At 41.3% G+C, this 17,849-nt stretch overlaps 1 pseudogene; it reads right to left on the bottom strand.

Annotated features, from left to right (window-relative positions):
* Window positions 1-17,054: 17,054 nt before the first annotated feature.
* LOC100338435 (large ribosomal subunit protein uL29-like) lies at window positions 17,055-17,477 on the bottom strand (annotated as a pseudogene).
* Between the last annotated feature and the right edge of the window lie 372 nt (window positions 17,478-17,849).

Below are 17,849 nucleotides of genomic sequence, written 5' to 3' on the forward strand. Positions count from 1 at the left end.
GAGAGTTCATATCAGATTTCAAAGAGTTAGTTAAAACAAGAATGTAAAGTATCTCATGAATAATTTTTATATTGACTACATGTTGAAATGATATTTTGAATGAGTATTGCTTTAATAAAATATTTCATTAAAATTATTTTACTTCTTTGAAACACATGAAATCTGTTTTCTTCATATTAAGAAATATACACATTGAATGCCCAATATTATCTTACACATTTTCTCACAATAAAATGCTTGTTTTAAACCATTAAAATTATTTTCTCTTAAGAACTTTTTAAAGTGGAGCCGGCGCCGTGGCTCAATAGGCTAATCCTCCACCTTGCGGCGCCGGCACACCGGGTTCTAGTCCCGGTTGGGGCGCCGGATTCTGTCCCGGTTGCCCCTCTTCCAGGCCAGCTCTCTGCTATGGCCAGGGAGTGCAGTGGAGGATGGCCCAGGTGCTTGGGCCCTGCACCCCATGGGAGACCAGGAAAAGCACCTGGCTCCTGGCTCCTGCCAGGATCAGCGCGGTGCGCCGGCTGCAGCGGCGGCCATTGGAGGGTGAACCAGCGGCAAAGGAAGACCTTTCTCTCTCTGTCTCTCTCTCTCACTGTCCACTCTGCCTGTCAAAAATAAAATAAAAAAAAAAAAAAAAAAAAAAAAAAAAAAAAAAAAAAGAACTTTTTAAAGTGGCTACTGTAAGTGGACTCATACTCACATATGTGACTTGTCAAGGCTCTGTAGGACAAACTGTTCTACAACGTTCTTTTAACACTGAACTTTTTATGTCCTATAAGTCCTATAATGTTAAGTGATATCTTCAGATTCCATTGTCTTTTTGGCCTCCTCAGTGCAAAATCAGCAGAAAGGGCTGATAACAGTTCCCTGTTGTTCTGCTGTCCCAAATCTCTCAGTCAGAACCCAGATACTGGAAAGTTATAACTTGAAACTACAGCAGAGGGAAACAGCAAACCTCAGTAGAAAATCTGAACTAGTATTCCAAGAAATCATTCCTAATGTATGACAGGACAACTAGATTTAACTTCCTCTGTCCCCAACAATTTCCTGCTATAATTATAACCTTTGCATACAAGTTTAAATGGACATTTATTTAACAAAATAACATTTGTTTTAAAATGGAGTTACATCAGTCTGTAAAAGTGGCAAGATGACTAACTATGGCTCATGGGACGATCTCTACCTCATGGACATCTGAAACTCACAGCTCTATACACACAAAGGGGCTTCAAAGTTTCTATGAAATTTGTGTTATCTTTAAACTCATTTTTTCCACACTTTTTGAAATCCATTTGTGTAGGTTAGTTACTACTACAGGAAACCTGTACATCAGCTGGAATCATCATCACCTCCAGAAAAATACTTTCCTTTCACGTTATCTGAAGCATATTTATCTTTCGCAAAAAGAGTAATCACTAGACACTATTTAGCAATTTGTTTCCAGAGAGAAAGAAAGATAAGATTTAGGCTTAACTTTTATCTCATGTTTGACAACAGTTTAACAAAATGCATGATGACATACCTTCTGCACATTTAAATGTTATTTTTCCCTTTGAAATTCCTCAAATAAAAAGTATTAGGAGTATTTTCCTGACTGACACACATCTCAGGAAAGAGAAGTTTCTAAATATATTTGACCATTTTACCTGAGGAAATACAAATTTTGGAAAATATAAGGATTTTGGCTAGGTTTCCCTTCAGATACAAACGTCAATGATTTCAGAGTTGCATGTGATGAGAGACGCTAATAATATCTATAAGGAACTAAGGTAAAGGTATTCTCTGATACAAACGTGTATTTTCTTGAACATTCTTCCCAGTAAGGCAGGATGGGGTCATAGGAACAGAGACAAGCCTGTGTCCAAACTCTGGGCTCTTTATCTCTCAAGCTTCAGTTTTACCTAGTACAGGGACTATCATATAGTATTTGCTTCACAAATATTTGCAGGATAAGCTTTGTTTTCCTCATTTGGAAATAGTGATAACAATACCCAGTTTGTAGGATTGTTGGGAAGATTAAATGGAGATAATGTCTGTAAAGCATTAAACACAGTGTCTTCCACACAGGAAACACTGAGTAAACGGAGCTATTGTTAACGGGGAGTATTTCTGTGTGTGTAATGTAGTTCAGATACCCCACGTTTGAAAGTCATCTCTTTCCATTTGTTTCGTGAGCATTTTGTTGTAGTAATATCAATTTCTTTAGGACACTCTTATATCACAAAAAACACTGCTGTGAGTAACTTCCTGTGGAATTCAAATAAAAGAGCATGTTTTTCAAGCTACATATGAAATGCAAATGATTACAGGTCGGTGCCTCATAGACTATGATCAAAACCTTGTTTATATAATGCTCAAAAGAAACTAACAAACGTATGATTCAAAGTTAACATTACCTGACTCATACTTGTGTAGTGAGGATGGGAGGGACAAGGAAGTATGGAGCCTCTGTCAGACATGCTTTAATGGTTTCTTCTTTTATTGGTTTCCAAAATGTTTAATCCTTAGAGGTGTCATTTTGTTTTGGAGTCATTTGAAGCAAAAGAATTATGGGGCTTTGAGACTTGACAAGGAACTGAGAAGCTATCCTGGGAGCTTTAATAAGCTACTGTTTTCCTTCAGTTTTCATTTTACTAGAACAGAAAAGACCCTGTGAATGTTCTTGCTTATAAACACTAATTCATAAGAGGGAGATAATGCATTAAATTTTCATTTTAAAACTGATATTGAAAACGGCTGCTTTAACATTCAGCAAAAATCATAGCATAAAGTATTCCTTCAGAGGATAAACATTCCCATTTTATAACTATCAATTTACTTTGGTTGGTTAAAACAGTGGTTCTCAAATTTTTTCAGTCCACAAACCATTTTGAAGCAAAAACCAAGGACCACCAGTTCCTACTCAGCATCATAAAACAAAACAAAACAAAACAAAACAAAACTTTGTGGAACTGTAGCTTTAGAGCATGGCTGTTATTGTGGTTATATTTTTTTAAGTTTGTATTTGTACTTTTGAATGTAGGTCTTAGTCTGCAGCTAGAAAAAATACTTTAAAAATTCTGACTCTTTTTTAGTGACTTGTATTTGAGACCAACCATACCCAAACCTCAACTGGAAGTGACTTTGAGGCACTCTATGGAATTAAATGAAACTCTCTTTTGTGTCTACCAACTAAATCCCAAATCTCTATGCTTGGGAAATCTGAAGATTTAATCACAAAACTTTTGTTCATGCAGCAGGGTCAAATTAAGTCCATTGGTGGAAAAACTAGTTGTGGATTAATAATTCCATATTTGTAGATGAAGTACATTTTCATTACATAATACATTGACTATGATTTCAGCAGCTTATTTGCAGGCCATATTGCTGGTAACTAGTAAAAGAAAAATAAATATCTTAGGGAGGGGCTGGCACCGTGGCTCAGTAGGTTAATCCTTCGCCTGTGGCATTGGCATCCCATATGGGCGCTGGTTTGAGTCCCGGCTGCTCCACTTCTGATCCAGCTCTCTGCTGTGGCCTGGGAAAGCAGTGGAAGATGGTCCAAGTCCTTGGGCCCCTGCACCCACGTGGGAGACCCGGAAGAAGCTCCTGGCTCCCGGCTTTGGATCTGTGCAGCTCTGGCAATTGCAGCCATCTGGGGAGTGAACCAGTGGAAGAAAGACCTTTCTCTCTTTATCTCCCTCTCACTGTCTGTAACTCTTATCACTCAAATAAATAAATAAAATCTTTTTAAAAATATCGTAGGGAGCACAAACATTAAGGAATTCATTTTCTAAAGGGAATTTTTGAAAGTTTTTTTTTTTTTTTATCTATTTGAATGGCAAAGAGAGAGACTGACAAGCATCTGCTGTTTCACTGAGCCCCTCTCTGCTAAATACCTCAATAGCCAGGACTGGGCCTAGCCAAAGCCACAAGCCAGGAACTCCGTCTGGGTCTCCCATGTGAATAGCAGGGACCCAAATACTTGATCCATCATCTGCTGCTTCCTAGGGTGTGTGTGAACTGGAAGCTGGATCAGAAGGGGAGGTGGGACTCAATTCCAGGCACTTGGATATGAGATACAAGGGATGGCTTAACCTGGTGTTCCATAGGACCCACCCCAGCAATCTGAATTTAAATGATTTATACCTGCCTACTAGATAAGGGATGGATTCTATAGACTAAATCGCTTTTTTGAAATTTTAAGAAACTTCATCATCTAATAAAATTATATACAAATAGTGAGTTCATGTTTAAGTAAGAATAAGCCAATTAATCAAAAGTAGCATTGGCAATTTTGAACACTTTACCATCTTATTTTTAAAAGACTGATTGATTTACTTATTGATATAGAAAGGGGGTGGGGGAGAGATCCTTCATCTGCTGATTTACTCCCTAAATGGCTAAAACGGCCAGGTATGTGCCAGGCCAAAGCCAGAGTCAGGAACTCTATCCTGGTCTTCCACATGGGTGGCAGGGGCCCAAGGATTTGGGTTATCTTCTACTACTTTCCTGGGTGTGGGCAGCTGGATCTGAAGAACCAGAATCAGTACTCTGATATGGGATGCAGTATCACAAGTGGTGGCTTAACCCTTGCACTACAACAATGAGCCTCATTTCCCCATCTTGTATAATGATGTTTTTTAAAAAAGATTTATTGATTTATTTGAAAGGCACAGGCGTTACAGAGAGGCAGAGGCAGAGGCGGAGGCGGAGGCGGAGGCGGAGGCGGAGGCGGAGGCGGAGGCAGAGGCAGAGGCAGAGGCAGAGGCAGAGGCAGAGGCAGAGGCAGAGAGAGAGAGAGAGAGAGAGATCTTGCATCCACTGGTTTACTCCCCAAATGGTTGCAATGGCAAGAGCTGCGCCATCCAAAGCCAGGAGCCAGGAGCTTCTTCCAGGCCATCTTCTACTGCTTTCCCAGGCCATAGCAGAGAGCTGGATCAGAAGTGGACCTGCCAGGACTCGAACTGGCACCCATATGGGATGCTGGCACCGCAGGCTGTGGCTTTAACCCCTAGGCCACAGTGCTGGCCCCTTGTATAATGATTTTGATAATGATAGTTGACTCTACTTTCTAATCTGGGCTTTGTCAAAGTGTGTCCCACTCTACCACTCCCACCCAAAGTAGGACCTCACCATCTCTGGCCTGAATTAGGACAGCTCCTTTTGAAGCTTTCCTGACTTTCACCCATTCTCCACACTATGGCCAAAGGATATGTGCTAAAATGAGAATATCATCTTGTTCATCCCCTGCTTAAAACCCACAATGGCTTTCCATGGATTAGAATCAAACCCCAACACCTTTGCCGAGATGCAAGACTCTTGCATTTTTTGCTATCCTTCAATGGCAATTAAAAAGAAATAAGGAATATGTTGCCCTTTCTTGTATAAACTGCATTTCAGGCTTCCAGATAATATTAATTAGTGAGAGAACAATCTTTACAAAAGAATTCTGGCTTACAAATGTAGAAAGAATGATAGGCTTAGAAAAATATCATTTTGAAACCAGTAATAAAATAACTGATTCAGGCAACAATCGTAAATGAATAAAGCCATCAGATGAAAGGTGGATGGAGAATTTGAAATTTAAAGGATCCTACTGATCACTCTTAGCATCAATAAAGTGGGACCAGACATTATAAGCATTTTATATCATGTAATAAGTATATGAGAGGTCTTAAAAGTTCATGGAAAATGGAATTAAAAGATAAGTTTATTTTTGTGAAAAAAAAAAAGAAAATCCATGCATAGGGAGGTCTTTAAAAATTTTATGAAAATGCATATTATGAAAAAGCTTTGCATGAATTTAATTTTTTACACCAAAATAACTCTGTCTTTGAATTCTATTTTCCATGAACATTTTGAAGTACTCTCATGTAGTACTATCTGTGAATCATTCTTTGAAAAAAAAGTCTGAAGATGAATTCAATTAGGCCTCTAGAGTTGCACTGTCCAATAGGCTAGATTCTTTTCACGTATAGTTATTTAAATTCAAATGGCAGCATTCTATTGGACAGTAATGCTCTCTGTTAGGCCGTCACAAAACACACCAAACACTGGAGTAAGGGAAAGGGTTTATTGGGGAAAATCCAGCACAACAGAAGAAGAGGCAAAGAGGGAAAAAGGGAGAGAAGGAGAGTATGAGAGAGAGAGAGAGAGAGAGAGAGAGAGAGGAGAGGAGAGGAGAGGAGAGGAGAGGAGAGGAGAGGAGAGGAGAGGAGAGGAGAGGAGCTACCGAGGGGAGAAGAGAGACGAGAGAAGAGAGAGCGAGCAGGAGAGAGCAGAGAGCAGGAGAGAAGAGAGAGCCACATGTTCAGGAACAGGTCCTTTTAAAACTTTGCTGGAGGGTGGGCAGGGAAGTAGGAGCAGCGGATCCCATTAGGATGGGAGTGGAGCTTGACACGGGTGGTTGGGCCATGTGGCCACCTGACTTCCAGCAATGGCGGCGGGGGCTAGAGCTTAAGATGGTGTCAGGGGGTAGATCATGCCATAGATAAAACTGTGCCATTTTCCTAACACTCTCCAGCTAACATCCATGTTTTGGGAAATTGAGGGCCAGAGAAAGAAATGAAATGACACTAGAAGGTCATTTATACAAGTACAGAATGTGATGTATTCTCTAGGATTAGTTGACTTAGTTTCTGCAACAAATCAACAAATTAATTAAAAGAAGGGAGTAATTCTTTCAATGACAAGAGGCAACCAGATGTAATGTGTGACTCTGTTTGGATTCTGACGTAAGAAAACCAATTTTGTCTACCTTTTTAAGGCAACCATGAAAATCTTATTATGAACAGAATTTTGTTGGTTCTAAAATTTCTGGCAATTTGGTATCTCATCTGCATCTCAGATCTGCCCATTTCTCCAAGTTTAACATCTGTGGCAGCTTCAGGTGAGTTTTTTTTTTTTAACTTTTATTTAGTAAATATAAATTTCCAAAGTACAGTTTATGGATTACAATGGCTCCCCCCCCATAACTTCCCTCCCACTCGCACCCCTCCCATCTCCCGCTCCCTCTCCCATTCCATTCACATCAAGATTCATTTTCAATTATCTTTATATACAGAAGATCGATTCAGTATATATTAAGTAAAGATTTCATCAGTTTGCACCCACACAGAAACACAAAGTGTAAAATACTGTTTCAGTACTAGTTATAGCATTACTTCACATTGGACAACACATTAAGGACAGATCCCACATGAGGAATAAGTACACAGTGACTCCTGTTGTTGACTTAACAATTTGACACTCTTATTTATGCCATCAGTAATCTCCCTAGGCTCTTGTCATGAGTTGCCAAGGCTATGGAAGCTTGTTCAGTTCACTGACTTTGATCTTATTCAGACAGGGTCTTAGTCAAAGTGGAAGTTCTCTCCTCCCTTCAGAGAAAGGTATCAGGTGAGTTCTTCAGGTGTGACCACAAGACACCCTGAATATCATGAGCGAGCAAGCAGAGAGCAACTAGAACCAGTCAAATGTAAGCCTACAGAACGGCAGGAGGATTATGCCTTGCCTGGCAGCCAAAGGATAGCCCCATAGCAAACAAGTCCCTAAGTGTGGAATTGGTCACCAAAAAGACCGAGCATGATTAGAAACTTGGGAACTTTCAGCCACCCTCATCCTCCAGTGAGAAGAAAGGAATTGGAGACAGGGTTAGCAATTGATCATACCTACATGACAATGATTCCATTTAAAAACCCCTAAACTGTGGAATTTGGCAAGCTTCCAGGTTGGTGAAATAGCCATGTACCAAGAGGATGGTGCACCCCAATTCCAGAGACAGGAACTCCAGTGCTTGGAACCCAATGTATCTCCTCATCTGGCTATTCATCTGTATCCTTTGGATATCCTTTATAATAAATCAGATGCATGGACTACATTTCGTTTAACCATTCACCCATCAGTGGACATTTGGGTTGCTTCCAAATATTGCAAATATTTCTGCTATGAATATGGGTGTGCAAATCCAAAATTTTATTGTAGACTTTGTGATAGATTGCAAAATAGCCACAAATTAGTGGCCTTTCAGTATCCTTATCTCTTGGCAATGTGACTTTGCAGTTTCTCCCATCACAGTATGTAGTTCATTTTCCTACAATTTACATTTGGGACAGCCAGGTGACTAATTTCAGCCAATGGAATGTGATGGAAAGTAACATGGTACTGGTTCCGAGTCTGAGCCTCAAGCAGTCTTCCACACTTTTGCTTGCTGTCTAAGAATTTGAGTGAACAAGCCCTGGTAAGACTGTTAAAGGATGAGGGAGCGTACGGAGCAGGTGAGCCATCTCAGATGAGGCCTGAAAGATGTGAGTGCTCCACTGAAATCAGTGAAGCTGCCCTCCCAGCTGACTGCTGACATACTAATGGGTCCACAAAAAATCATTACAAACATCCAGTTGAACTGAACCCAAATTGCCAACCTGTGGAATTATGAACCAGATAAGGTTGTTGCCTGAAATGTTTGTGATTTGCTACATAGCAATAGATAACTAATACATATTATTTCTCTTTCAACTGCTAACACTCCTCTTTGGAAATCAATCTAATTTCATATAACTTCAATGGTCACTTCTATATTGAATGACCCAAATTACTCTTCTTAGCCTTGACTCTGACTTTTCACACAGCTCCATTTTGAAGCTGGAACTCCGTCTGGATCTCATCTTAATGAGGGGCAGGCACTGTGGTGCAGCAGGGTTAACATCCTGGCCTGAAGCACCAGCATCCCATATGGGCGCTGGTTCAGGACCCGGCAGCTCCTCTTCCAATCCAGCTCTCTGCTATGGCCTGGGAAAGCAGTAGAAGATGGCCCAAGCCCTTGGGCCCCTGCACCTACGTGGAGGACCTGGAGGAAGCTCCTGGCTCCTGGCTTCATATCGGTATAGCTCTGACTGTTGTGGCCAATTGGGGAGCGAACCAACAGATGGAAGACTTCTCTCTCTCTCTCTCTCTCTCTCTCTCTCTAACTCTGACTCTGACTCTCGAATAAATAAATAAATCTTTTAAAAAAAGTTTCAAACACAGTATATCCAAAGCTGACTCTGCCATCTTCTACCCAAAGCTATGTCTTTCACTGATATTTCTATTTCTGTTGGTGATATTACTATTCTTTCAGGAAACTCTACTTGAAACCTCAGTGCCATCTAATCTCTCTTCTCTCCGTGGTCAGATCATGTCTTTCAAAGTATCTTTTTGGCAACTTTCCTTTCTTTGTATCTATAGAGCCATTGACCAATCAATTATTCCTTACTGTCCTCCCACCTCTGGCCTCTATATTATCAAAGTAATTTTGTCCACTGATTTAAGATTCATGTTTTTAAGATTTATTTATTGCCAGTGCTGTAGTGCCGCAGGTTAAAACCATGGGCTGCAACACGTGCATCCCATATGAGCACCGGTTCAAGTCCCAGCTGCTCTGCTTCCATTCCAGCCCCTTGTTGATGTACCAGGGAAAGCAGTGAGGAATGGCTCATGTCCTTGGGCCCCTGCATCCACGTGAGAGACCCAGAAGAAGCTCCTTGTTCCTTGCTTATTCTGACATTTGGACCATCTCCTTTGATTTGCTTTGCTTTTGGGTCTGGGTCATGTTTTACCATTTCTTCATATGATTAATAATTTTGGATTATATACATCCTGGATGTTGTAAATGAGCTATTTTTAGGGATTCTGCCTTCTCTTCTGTTCCTTCTAAGGAGTATTGGTCTGTTTGTTTCTGCAGGCAATAAACTTGGCTGAGCAGAAATTTCAAACTCTATTTCCCCCATCATGGACAAAAGTTGAAATCTTAGTCCATTTTTTTTTTAATCCTTAGATGGGCTTCTTGGAGTTTGCCCTGTATATGTATCCTTCCAAGAGCAGCAGGCAACAGTTAGATACAGAACTTAGAAGTTCTGTGTGCCTCTTTCTGGCTCCTTCCTTTCAGATAGTTCTGCCTTCTCCCCAATCTCTGTCCGCTGGTTCTTCAAGGCAGTAAGACTGCCAGTTTTAACTACCCTGCTCTGTGAAGACTGGGACTCACCTTGAGGCAAAATGTTATAAAATAAATATGGGAAGCTCATAAATATTGACTCCCTCCAGTATCTGCCTACTTTTATTTGTTTCTCCAGTGCCTTCAGGTAGGGTTTTTTATTTCTTAAACTTGTCCAGTGCTTGAAATTGTTCTCCATAGAAAAATGGTCACATATAGTAGCTACTTAGACATTTGCAAAAAGAGAACCACTCTACACATTAAAAACCTTTCATAAATCTCCACTGGAGTCTATAATTCCAAATCTAGGACCTGATATCTATTATGGACTCTCCCCTAAATGGGTCTACCCATCCCTCCCTACTTACACTAAGCACTTTCCTACATCTGAACTGAAAAGAATTGTTATTTATTTGAAAGATAGGTTGAGATCTTTCATCTGCTGGTTCACTCCCTCAATGCTGGCAACGGCTAGGGCTGGGTCAGGCTGAAGCCAGGAGCCCAGAACTCAGTCTGGTTCTCCTGTGTGGGTGGCAGGAATCCAGTTCCTCAACTCATCATGTGCTGCCTTCTAGAATGTGCATTAACAAGGAGCTAGAATTGGAATCAGTGTGGAGACTTGAACCAATATGGGATGCCAGTGTCCCAGTGTCTCAATTGCTGCACCAAATGCCTGCCCTCTGTCTCTGAGTTTTTGATTATTCTGTCCCTTCCTATTAAATGCCCTTTCCATCTCTCCCTATCAAAGCATTATCCATCTTCAGGTGCCCCAGAACTTGGTCTTAGGTCTCTTTCCTACTCTATCAGCACTTTCTCCCTATTGCTCTTATTTGAATGCAGGACTTCAAGTACTATCTATATGCCAATGATTCACAAATCTCTATCTTTGGTCCTTATGCGTCCATCAAGCTCCAGGTTTGTATATGTAATGGTCAGCAGCTTGGTATCACCATTTGGATGTTCAAGAAGCATCTCAAACTTTATTAACATGATCAAATTAGAATTCTTGTTCATCTGTCCCTCAACTCCACACTCTCTGAGGCCTTCACAATTTCTGTAAATGTCACCTACATTTGTTACCGGGAAAGGGTGGTGAAAGTAAAGTAGGATTTATTTAGATTAGAAGCCTCCTGCCAGAGCGGCAGCAAAGAGGTGAGTTCCAAGAGAGGAAGACCTGCAGGGCTGATGGTAATGAGCTTTTTAAGTGCAATCTTGGGAACCAAACTGTCAATCAACGAGGTGGGAACAAACTCAACTAAACACCCGATTTACAATTCTCCACCCTGTCTGGCTTGCTTATGATAAAAACCATCCCTAAGGGAGGGGGAGGAATCATCACTTTCTTGCCAATCTCATGGTAAATTTGTAAATTTGGGCATTTCTAAGGGAGCAGGACACTTTGATCTGCTAAAAGATAACTGGGAGATTCCTAAGGAAGCAGAATACTTTGATCTGCTGAAGATGAACTTTTTTGTGGGGGAGGGCAAGGCACCTCGAAATCCCAAATTTCTACCTGGGGAACACCCTGACTGCCTACTGCCCATTTAATTCCTTACACATTCACAAGCCCAAAGCCTTCTTAATTCCTGCACTTCTGTTATATCTCACATGCACTCCAATAGGAAGTCCCTTTGGCTCTAACTTCACAATAGATCTCAAATCTATTCACTTTCTCTTGTTTCTTGGCTAGCACTGGGGTTTAGGTCACCACCATCTTTCACCTGGACCCTTTCAATAGCCTCCCACCCTTGGCTCTCCACCATTCGTTCTCTGACCATCAGCTGCGGTGTTCTTCTAAAAATGCAAACCAGGGCCAGCTCTGTGGCACAGCAGGTTAAAGCCCTGGCCTGAAGCGCCGGCATCCCATATGGGCACCGGTTCTAGTCCTGGCTGCTCCACTTCCGATCCAGCTCTCTGTTATGGTCTGGGAAAGCTGTAGAAGATGACCCAAGTCCTTAGGCCCTTGCACCCACGTCGGAGACCCAGAGGAAGCTCCTGGCTTCGGATCGGCACAGCTCTGGCCATTGTGGCCATCTGGGGAATGAACCAGCAGATGGAAGACCTTTCTCTCTGTCTCTACCTCTCTAACTCTGTCTTTTAAATAAATAAAATATATATATTTTTTGGCCGGCGCCGCGGCTCACTAGGCTAATCCTCCGCCTTGCGGCGCTGGCACACTGGGTTCAAGACCCGGTTGGGATGCTGGATTCTGTCCCAGTGGCCTCTCTTCCAGGACAGCTCTCTGCTGTGGACCGGAAGCGCAGTGGAGGATGGCCCAAGTCCTTGGGCCCTACACCCCATGGGAGACCAGGATAAGTACCTGGCTCCTGCCATTGGATCAGCGCAGTGTGCCAGCTGCGGCGGCCATTGGAGGGTGAACCAATGGCAAAGGAAGACCTCTCTCTCTCTCTCTCTCTCACTGTCCACTCTGTCAAAAAAAAAAAGTAAATATTTATTTTTTAAAAAATACAAACCAGATCATGTGACCCTCCCATTGGTGGTTTCCCAAAGCACTTAGAATACAATCCAAACTGTCTTCTATGACCCTCTAAGTCTTGTATGATCTGAATTATACTTATCCCTTTGCTTTCATCTGTTATTGCTCCTTTTTTCATTGCACTCTGCCCATATTGACTCTATTTCTGTTTCTTTTAAAAATATTAATTTTAATTAAAAATTCAAATTAAAATGTATTTGAGAGAGAGAGAGAATCTCATCTGCTGTTCCACTCCCCACATGCCTACAACAGCCAAAGCAAGGAGCCAGGAACTCAATCTGGGTCTCCGACATGGATGACAGGGACCCAGGTACTTTAGCCTTCACCTACTGCCTCCCAGGGTGTGCATTAAGAGGAAACTGGAATCTGGGAGTGAAGCTGGGACTCTGATCTGCACTCTGATGTAGATGCCCTAAGCAGCATTTTAACTGCTACGCCAAATGCTCACCCCGTTTAGGTTTCTTGATGTCACAAATCTCTTTCTCTTTCCCTGGAACACTCTACCCCCAAATTTTTATTTGTTCATTGTCTGTCTGCCCTGTTGGATTGCACTTTCTGCAGTGGCAAGAACATTTCTGGTAAATTTTTCTTGAAGGAATGAATTCAGCATCCATACGCTTTCTCCACAAAGCTTTTTCTTTACCTCTCTGGTGGAAATACACTATTACTCTCCTTGAACTTTATGCCCATGTCTCTTTTAGCATTCATCACTTCGTATCTCATGATATAGTCCTTGTGTATGTGCTTTATTGTCCCAAGTTAGAAATGACATGAAAATGGGCAGAGTCCCTGCCTGATTCATTAGAGTATTTCCCCCATAACCTACTACAGAGCTTCGCACAGAGCAGTGCTGATAAATGTTGAATGAATGAATAAATAACCAAGTAAATGTTTATTTCTATTGGAGGGAAGTATTAACATGAAAAACAGTGCTAACAATGCCCTTAGTCAGGCTATTGCTAAATTCTTTTTGAATTAATGAAATATAATTTGCTCACGTGAGTCTGTCTTATGAAATGTTTTCTAAGTGGTTCTTAATATTTAAGTGCTTAATTAGAAATGGTGGAAACTGCTGAAATATTCCAATTAAGGTACAGTTGAATAACACTGCCTGAAATGTTCTTGCAACCAGTATATCTAAATGTTATAAAAACACACCAATGAGTCATGACTAATTCAGCCAGCAGAATGCCATGGTTATATTCTGTATAATGGATAGGTAGCAATGATGGGCTCATACTCATAAAGTATGAATGGTGAGTTTTATCAAAATCCATTTAAACAAAATCCTAGTACCTGAAATGGAAAAGTTTTCACTTCAATTACACAAATCTCAGACATGAACCTTAAATAAACTGCTTTTTTATGACCTCATCTTCCTTCTTGGCTTCATTTTACTTTTTCTTTGTTGCTGGACGATGCTTTTTCCTGGGACCATTTCAAGTTTCTACTCAGCATCTAAACTCTTTCACCAAACCCACAATGTCACAACACTTTAACCTAAGAGAGAAATACTCTTTAACATACTTTCATCTAATAAAATTGTTCACAAGTTTGACTGCCAGAATTCTCTGGTCATTTTTGGCCCTTTGAAGTTTTAATTTTATTTGAAAGGTAGAAAGACAGAGTGAGATACAGAGAAATCTCCCATCTGCTGGTTTGCTCCCTAAATGCCTGCAACATCCAGGACTAGGCAAGGTCGAAGACAGAACCTGCAACTCCATCTAGGTCTCCCATGTGGGTGGCAGGGTCCAAAGCTCTTGAGCTATCACCTGCTGCCTCCAGGGTGTGCATTAGCAGGAAGCCAGATAGAAGTGTAGGATGTAGAGGATCTGGAACTCAGACACTCTGGTATAGGATGTGGGCATCCTAAGTGGTAATTTAACTGCTGCATCAAATGATCATCTACCTTTTAGTTCTTTTTACTTGTTTTATTAACGCTTTGTATAGAAAGATCAATGTTTTAGATTGTGGATTATTTATTTCACTTATTTTCACCTTTTCTACTTTTATATTTTACATGTATGGGGGGTCTTCAAAAATTCACGGATATTCCTTTCATGAAAAAGTCATGTAGGGGTTTCACTTTTTTTTTGCAACAGAATAAACTTATCTTTTAATTTCCCCATAAACTTTTAGAAGCTTTCTCATGTTCTGTTATATTTTGTACAGTTTCAACCCAGATTTCAATAAACTGAAAAGAGAAACTGGAGCACTGCTAATGTGGGAAAATGTCTGATTTAAAACTATGTGACCAAGGTAAATCAAATGCAATGTTAAGATGCTTCTAATCTTGACCTGCAAAAGACATCCCTCATAACTGACAGTATGGAACAAAGTATTAAATAATTCAAGACCGTTGATGTCATTGTTATCTGCACAAATACATTTGACTGAAGATGAGTAATCTTTCCTCTTTAAGTTATTTTGTAGAAAGGATTTTCTCCTAATACAAAATTTCGATTCTATTCATCTTTTAATCTCAGTGGTTAAGCTTTTATAGAAGTGCACAAAAGCTAATGTGAAATGAAGCTGAAGTATCACCCTTTTGTATTTATACAAGGGGAGCCTTCTCAATTAGGATGTTTTTGACTGTCAAGAACTGAATACCCAACTAAAACTAACTTAAAGAATAGGGCATTTATTTTCTTATATAACCAGAAGACTAGGGGTAGACTAACTGCAAGGTTAGTGAATTCAGTGACTTAGCAATGTCGCTGAGAGTTCAGGATCTTTCCACAGTTTTTTCTTGCCATTCTCAAAGGATTGGATTGGTCCTCTGGTTTGTTCCATCACGGTTGCAAGTTCTGTGCAACAGATCCATATGTCATATGCAGACAAAACAGTAGCTCAAGGAAGAGTAAGGGCATTTCCCCCCTTAGGCCTTTTTTCATGCAGGAAAAATTCCCTTTAGAAGTCTCACAATGTACATATTTCTCCTCAAGTCCCATTGGCAAAGATCAGACTACATGTCCGTGCATTAGTTACAAAGGAATTTGGCAAAGCAACTATCTGTTGTTTGCAGCGTCCATGGCCCTGGATAGTTCTCTGTAGCTTCATTTCCTACCCCTTTCTCCTTGCTCTCTCTGCTTCACACATACTTTCAACCTTGCTGTTCCTTCAACAGGCCATGCGTATATTAGGGCCTTTGTGCATACTATTCTCAGTATTTGGACAGTTCTTCCTCAAGATATCTGTATGACTGGCAAAGGGAAACAAATAGTTGCTGAAGCGAATTGAAACAGAAAAGGTCTGCTAAACTAAATGGGATTTCCTGGTGTCCTATGTGTTAAGTGTTAATTATTGTAGATCATACATGTGTCTGACATTTCAAGTATATCTAATAATCACCTTCCCCATCTGTAGCAGGGAACATGGCCACCTAAGATGAATAATACATTTCTCAGTTTCCCTTGCAGCTTACTGTAGCCCATGAGATAACTGGCAGAAATAATGCCTGGCAGTTTCCAGGAATCCTTCTTAAAAGATAGCTGGTGTTGGGGCTGGCGCTGTAGCATAGCGGGTAAAGCCACCACCTGCAGTGCCATCATCCCATATGGGCAGTGGCAGTTAGAGTCCTGGCTGCTCCACTTTTGATCCAGCTCTCTGCTATGGCCTGGGAAAGCAGTGGAAGATGGCCCAAGTTCTTGGACCCCTGCACCCACATGGGAGACCTGGAAGAAGCTCCTGGCTCCTGGCTTTGGATCGGCGCAGCTCTGGCTGTTGCGGCCATTTGGGGAGTGAACCAACAGATGGAAGACCTCTCTCTCTCTCTGCTTCTCCTTCTCACTCTGTGTAACTCTGACTTTCAAATAAATAAATCTTAAAAAAAAAATATCTGGTGTGTATCCTTTGCCTCTTGTTTCCTTTTCTTCATCTTGCTGCCCAAAGCATAGATGTGATGACTGGAATTCTAGCCACCATTTTAGACCATGAGGATGAGGATGAGGGCCATGTCCTAGAGATGTAAGGCGCTTCGGTTCTTGAGGACTTTGTGAAGCAGGGCTGCTATAAGAGCTCTGGATTGCTTACTTCTCAATTTTCATGGAAGAAAGAGAGAAAAACTTTGTCTTGCTTGCGCTACAGTTCTTTTGAGTCTTTGTTACTAGCTGGTAAATTGAATCCTAGTAGACAGAAGGAGCTTATGCAGTCAACTACTCACTTGACAGCTTGTGACCAGAGAAGCTCCATCACAAACCAAAGCCACCAAAGCAGAATGGGGGTAAAGCCCAGTCTAAAACCCAGTTCACCTCAGATCTGTGTTTCCTATCCTGTGTTTGACTATAAACTACTAAAGTGGTTTGTGACCTGATTTCTATTTTTCCAGTGACTTTACTACACTATTACAGGTATCACCAGTCACAAGTAAACCATCTTTTAGTGAGCTGACTTCAATATTTGCTGAAAAAGGAGATGTTTCTTCTGTCTGTTGATCCCTTAACTGCATGCTTTAAAATTCCAGAATTCTGCTGTTGTTTATGAGGACATTAAATTAGGCTAATACAGTGGATTGTAAGATAATGCTTCACTAACTGGTGGAGCTGTATACAATATGACCTACTCTAACTTGAATATATATATTTTTTGCGATGGCAGCCGTTTTGTTTATTGGCACCACGGGCTCAGGCCTTGACCGCGTACTTCCGCGGGGGGTACAGCCGCTCCTTCCGCTGCTGCTTCTTGGTCTTCAGGCTCTCCTCGTGCTTGTTGAGCCGGTGGCGCATGGCGCGGGTCTTCTTGGGCCGCAGGTCCAGGGGCTTGTACTTCTTGCCCTTGTAGAATTTCCTGAGGTTTTTTTTTTCTGGGTCTGGTTAATGACGGTGAGAACGCGGGCGATGGATTTGCGGACAACTCGGATCTTGGAGAGCTTGGACGCCGCGCCGCCTGTCACCTTGGCCACGTGCAGCTGGGACAGCTCCACCTTCAGGTCGTCCAGCTGTTTCAGCAGCTCCTCCTTCTTCTTGCCGCGAAGGTCCCAAGCCTTGATCTTGGCCATGGCTGCACAACCCCGCCGCCGCGCCGCTCGGAGGGAAAGAGCTTGAATATTCTTTAGGTATAAGTTTAGCCTGATGCCAAAAAAAGCTTCTTATTTTCTCTGTGCCAAGTTCATCAATAAAGTACGTTTTGATGGGCTGCCTAATAAAGGCTAAACAACAAAGTCATGAGAGTTGATGCAGTTTTACCTTACAGAGAAGCTCAGAAGAAGGTATTGGAAGAAATCCTAAACTCAAATATATCAACAATAATCAAGGACAGATACAGGCACTTCTCTACTGAGTTATGATTTTCAGTTTGAAATAGTTTATGCTCCACTTTTTACTGGCATAAATCTTGTACCATCATCGCCAAATGTTTATCAAAGATCACATAGACAATGGTGACTTTTTCCTAATCGAAGACATG

This window comes from Oryctolagus cuniculus, chromosome X (genome assembly GCF_964237555.1).
Source record: "Oryctolagus cuniculus chromosome X, mOryCun1.1, whole genome shotgun sequence".
Classification (NCBI taxonomy): Eukaryota; Metazoa; Chordata; class Mammalia; order Lagomorpha; family Leporidae; genus Oryctolagus; species Oryctolagus cuniculus.